Source organism: Bos taurus, chromosome 10 (genome assembly GCF_002263795.3).
Source record: "Bos taurus isolate L1 Dominette 01449 registration number 42190680 breed Hereford chromosome 10, ARS-UCD2.0, whole genome shotgun sequence".
NCBI classification, from domain to species: Eukaryota; Metazoa; Chordata; class Mammalia; order Artiodactyla; family Bovidae; genus Bos; species Bos taurus.
The window spans coordinates 15,589,955-15,594,954 of record NC_037337.1 but is presented as its reverse complement, the minus strand read 5'-3'; the positions used below and the strand labels follow the sequence as shown (position 1 = coordinate 15,594,954).

The 5,000-nt window shown below is 40.2% G+C and overlaps 1 pseudogene; it reads left to right on the top strand.

Annotated features, from left to right (window-relative positions):
• Positions 1-259: 259 nt before the first annotated feature.
• On the top strand, positions 260-876 carry LOC100298589 (large ribosomal subunit protein uL16-like; annotated as a pseudogene).
• Positions 877-5,000: the final 4,124 nt, after the last annotated feature.

Genomic DNA, 5,000 nt, shown 5'->3' with positions numbered 1-5,000 from the left:
GAGCTCAATGTCAAACAACCAAAAACAACCAAACAATCCGATCAAAAAATGGGCAGAAGACCTAAATAGACATGTCTCCAAAGAAGACATACAGATGGCCAACAAGCATGTGAAAAGATGCTCAATACTGCTATTTATAAGAGAAGTGAAAATCAAAACTACAGTGAGGTATCACCTCATACCAGGCAGAATAGCCATCATCAAAATGTTCACAAACACTCTTTCCCTTCAGAAGGCCACTGAAGATCCTGATGTTGCCATGGGCCGCCACCCCGCCCTGTATTACTGGTACTATAAGAACAAGCCATACCTCAAGTCCCACTTCTGCCGAGGTGTCCCTGATGCTAAGATCCGCATCTTTGACTGGAGGCTAAAGAAGGCAAAGTGAATGAGTTCCCACTCTGTGGCCACATGGTATCAGATGAGTATGAGAAGCTCTCCTCTGATGCTCTGGAGGCTGCCCGTATTTGTGCCAACAAGAACATGGCACCAAAAAGTTACGGCAAAGGTAATTTTCACATCCAAGTGCAGCTTCCCCCCTTCCTCATCTGCATCAACAAGATGCTGTCCTGTGCTAGAGCTCATAGGCTCCAGACAGGTATGTGCTGTGACTCTGGAAAGCCCCAGGGCCCACACCAGCCAAGTCATAATGTCCATCCACAACAACCTGTAGAACAAGGAGCATGTGATTGAGGCCCTCCACAGGGCCAAGTTCAAGTTCCTTGGCCACCAGAAACCCACATCGCCAAGAAGTGGGGGTTTTACTGAGTTTAACATGGATGAATCTGAAAACATGATAGCAGAAAAGCAGCTCACCCCAGAGGCTGTGGGGTCGAACACAAGCCCCTGGACAAATGGTGGGCCCTGCACTCATGAAAGGCTTGGCAATGTCCCCTCCTTACTCATGCCCACCAGTGAATCCTACTTCCTTACCAAGAAAAAAAAAAAAAAAATCCACAAACAAATGCTGGAGAGTGAAGTGAAAGTCGCTCAGTCGTGCCCAACTCTTTGCGACCCCATGGACTGTCCATAGAATTCTCCAGGCCAGAATACTGGAGTGGGTAGCCTTTCCCTTCTCCAGGGGATCTTCCCAACCCAGGGATCGAACCCAGGTCTCCTGCATTGCAGGTGTTTTCTTTCTCAGCTGAGCTATCAGGGAAGCCCTGTAAATGCTGGAGAGGGTGTGGAGAAAAGGAAACCGTCCCACACTGTTTGTGGGAATGTAAATTGGTACAGTCTGTATGGAAAACAGTGTGAGGCTTTCTTTAAAAACTAAAAACTGAGCTACCAAATGATCCAGCAATCCCACTTCTGGGCATATATCTGGAAAAGGCAAAAACTCTAATTTGAAAACACATTCACATATATAAAATAGATAACTAATAAGGACCTGCTGTATAACACAGAAAACTCTACTTCATATTCCGTAATGACCTGCATGGGAAAAGAATCTAAGAAAGAATGGATATAATGTATAACTGATTCACTTGGCTGTACACCTAACACTAACACAGCATTGTAAATCAACTAGATTGCAATAAAATCTTTTTAAAAAATGAAAAAAAAAAACAGATGCACCCCAATGTTCATAGCAGCACTATTTACAATAGCCAAGACATGTAAGCAACCTCAATGTCCATCAACAGATAAATGGATAAAGGTATGGTACAATGAGATATTACTCAGCCATAAAAAATGAAATAATGCCATTTGCAGCAACATGGATCTATCTGGAGATTACCATCCTAAGTGAAGAGGAGAAAGAAAAAATATAAAATTTCATTTATATGAGTAATCTAAAAAAAGAATACAAGTAAACTCACTGATAATACAGAAATAGACTCATAGACATGGAAAAGAAATTTATGGTTACCAAAGGCTAACAAGGGGAAGGGATAAATTGGGAGCTTGGAATTAAAAGATACATACTACTATATATACAATAATAGACAACAAGGTTCTGTATAGTACAGGCAACTGTATTCAATATTTTGTCAGAGCCTATATGGAAAAGAATCTGAAAAAGAATGTATATGGAATTGCGTGCTCTCCTCCAGGGAAGCTTCCTGATCCAGGGATTGAACCTTCGTCTCTTACATCTTCTGCATTAACAGGTGGGTTCTTTACCACTAGCACTACCTGGGGAGCCTGATGTTTATACACATACACACACACACACACACACACACACACACACACACACGTATATATGAATTACTTTTCTGTACACCTGAAGCTAATGCAATATTGTAAATCAACTACACTTCAATTAAATGAAATTTAAAAATAAAAAAGGCATGCAGTAAAAACTTTCATTCCCATTGCATTCTCCAGTCACTCAGTTCCTATGTGTTACCCTACCGATACACTTGTACTTTTTAAATTACTTCTAAGACGCCACTTTGTAAATATGGATGTATTATAACTTCCTCCCTTTTTACACAAAAGGTACCATTAAGAGCATGATCTCTAAAGCCAGACTGCCCATGTTCAAACCCCAGTTCTTCCACAAATCAGCTGTGTCTTTAAGCAAGCTTCATAACCTCTTAGTGTCTCAGTTTCCTCAACTGTATAATGAGGGTAACAGTGGCAGCTATCTCCTACAGCTATTTGAGGATCAGATGAACAAATATACGTACAAAGCACTTAGGACGGGGCCTGGTGCGCAGTGAGCCATCTACATGTGATGGGGGTGCTGGCACCATGGAAGTTGCAGGATCAGAAGCCTAAGTGCACGGGCTCTGGAGTGAGACTGCCTGAGGTCAAGTCTTAACTTCCTTACGTGTGAAATGTAAAAAATAATAGTACTTACCCTCACAGGGTTGTTGTGAGATTGAAATAGACAGTGCCTCGCACTGGGTAAGCACGGCTGTATTTCATCAAATCCAAAATGCCATGTATTCTAAGGCATGTCATTATTTTATGGACTAGGAAAGGAAAAAAAAACATTCCAATTAAATTATGACACACCTTTGACTATAACACATCCTCATTTCAAGTGCATCATGAAGTGAAAAAATGTACGTCTTAGAATTGATGAAATATGGGATACAAGTGTTAGCTATTACACTTTTATTTTCACTTAAAAATACATCTTGGATATCACTCTGTATCGGTACAAAGAGAGCCTCTCCTTTTTTTTTTAAGTGGCTATATAGTAATCCATTGTGTGGTTGAGCCATAAATTATTTAACCGATCTCCTATTAGTTTCCAGTCTATTGCTGTTACAAACAATACCACAATGAATAACCTTGCAGACATGTCATTTTGCAAGCCTGCTAGTCTATCTGTAGGATAAATTCCCGAATTGGCATTGCTGGGCCAAAGAGTACACGTATTTGCAATGTTGGCAGGTATTCTAAGCTCCAGTTTAAATGGCCTGGTTACTTCCAGCTAAGGAATCGTGGATTGAGGCCGTTTGAAAAGGATCAACCTCATGGAATGGGAGAGCAGGATGACAAGAGTCTCATTACACAGGAATGGGAGAAGGGAAATTTTTGTATGCTGCTGATGGCCACCTAAATGGGTCAGACTTTTTGAAAGACATTTTGGCTCTATCTTTTAAATTCTCATTCTGGAAAACTATCTCACTGAAATTCTAGCACAAGTTGCAAAAACATATGTAATAATTATAGCAAGAATGTGTGACACGGAGAAACAGTGCAAAACGCTTACTCTATAAACTCATCAAAATCTCACAGTGTTACAAGTCTGGGCTAATTCTTCCCATTCTACAGACACAGACAGTCGAGATGGAGGAGAAGGCTGCAGAGAGAGGACGGTACTCAGGCAGCCTGCTCCAAATCTGTGCTCTTAGCGTTATACAAGTAGACTCTTTGAAATAGTTTAAAAAAAAAAAAAAAGACATCTGAAAGTCCCAGAGTGATATAGTTAATATTATTGTGGTGGTGAATAAATTAGGAATTTGGGATTAACATTTATATATTACTACATATATAATAGGTAACCAACAAAGACTTACTGTATAGCACAGAGAACTATACTCAATATTTTGTAATAACCTACAAGTGGAAAGAATCTGAAAAAGAATATATAACTGGATTCACTTTGCTGTACGCCTGAAACTAATATAATATTATAAATCAGTTATACTTCAATAATATATATATTATAAATTTACACTTTAGGAAACTGTATAACCATGATAAAGAAGGAAGTAAACCTTTATACGGCAACCTTAACTCATGTCTACAAGGTACTGTCTTAAAGAAATTAACACAGTCTGAGTACACTCCAGTAGATGCCTATAGTCATGTATCAATCTGACAGGTAGATAATAAAAGGTCTTGAACAGGATCTTGTGCTTGATGATCTGAGGGGGAGTTGAGGGAATAACAGGAAAAAAGTGCGCAATAAACGTGACGTGCTTGAATCATCCTGAAACCACCCTATCACCCTGTTTTGTCTTCCATAGAACTGGTCCTGGTGCCAAAAATGTTGGGGACTGCTCGTCTAGAAGGAGAATTCAACAACTAAGGATATTTTCTCCAAATCCCCCTGATTATGAGCGAGTGGTAGAGATTTCACTTTGTATACTTCCAAATTATTTGAATCCTTTTACAGACCCTATTGTTACTAAGAGGTCATTTAACTCCAGACAAAATTGTTTTTCATCCCTGCACCAATGTCATCAGAAACACCAAGAAATGTTTGGGTATAAAAGGCCACTACGGGCCCAGTGAGTTAAAAAGAAAAAAGAACCCACATTTAGGGAAATATAGCCCTGACCTGTGCAACGTAAGAGAGTCAGGTTCGATCCTTGGGTCGGGAAGTCAGGACTTAGTGACTGAACAAGGACAATGACTTGGAAATGATTCAGCACAATCACCTACTGGAGTCACTTATCAAATACTGTGCTGTCGTGTGCTGTGCTCAGTCGCTCGGTTGTGTCTGACTGCAACCCCATGGACTGTAGTCCGCCAGACTTCTCTGTCCATGGGATTTTTTTTCCAGGCAAGAATACTGGAGTGGGTTGCCA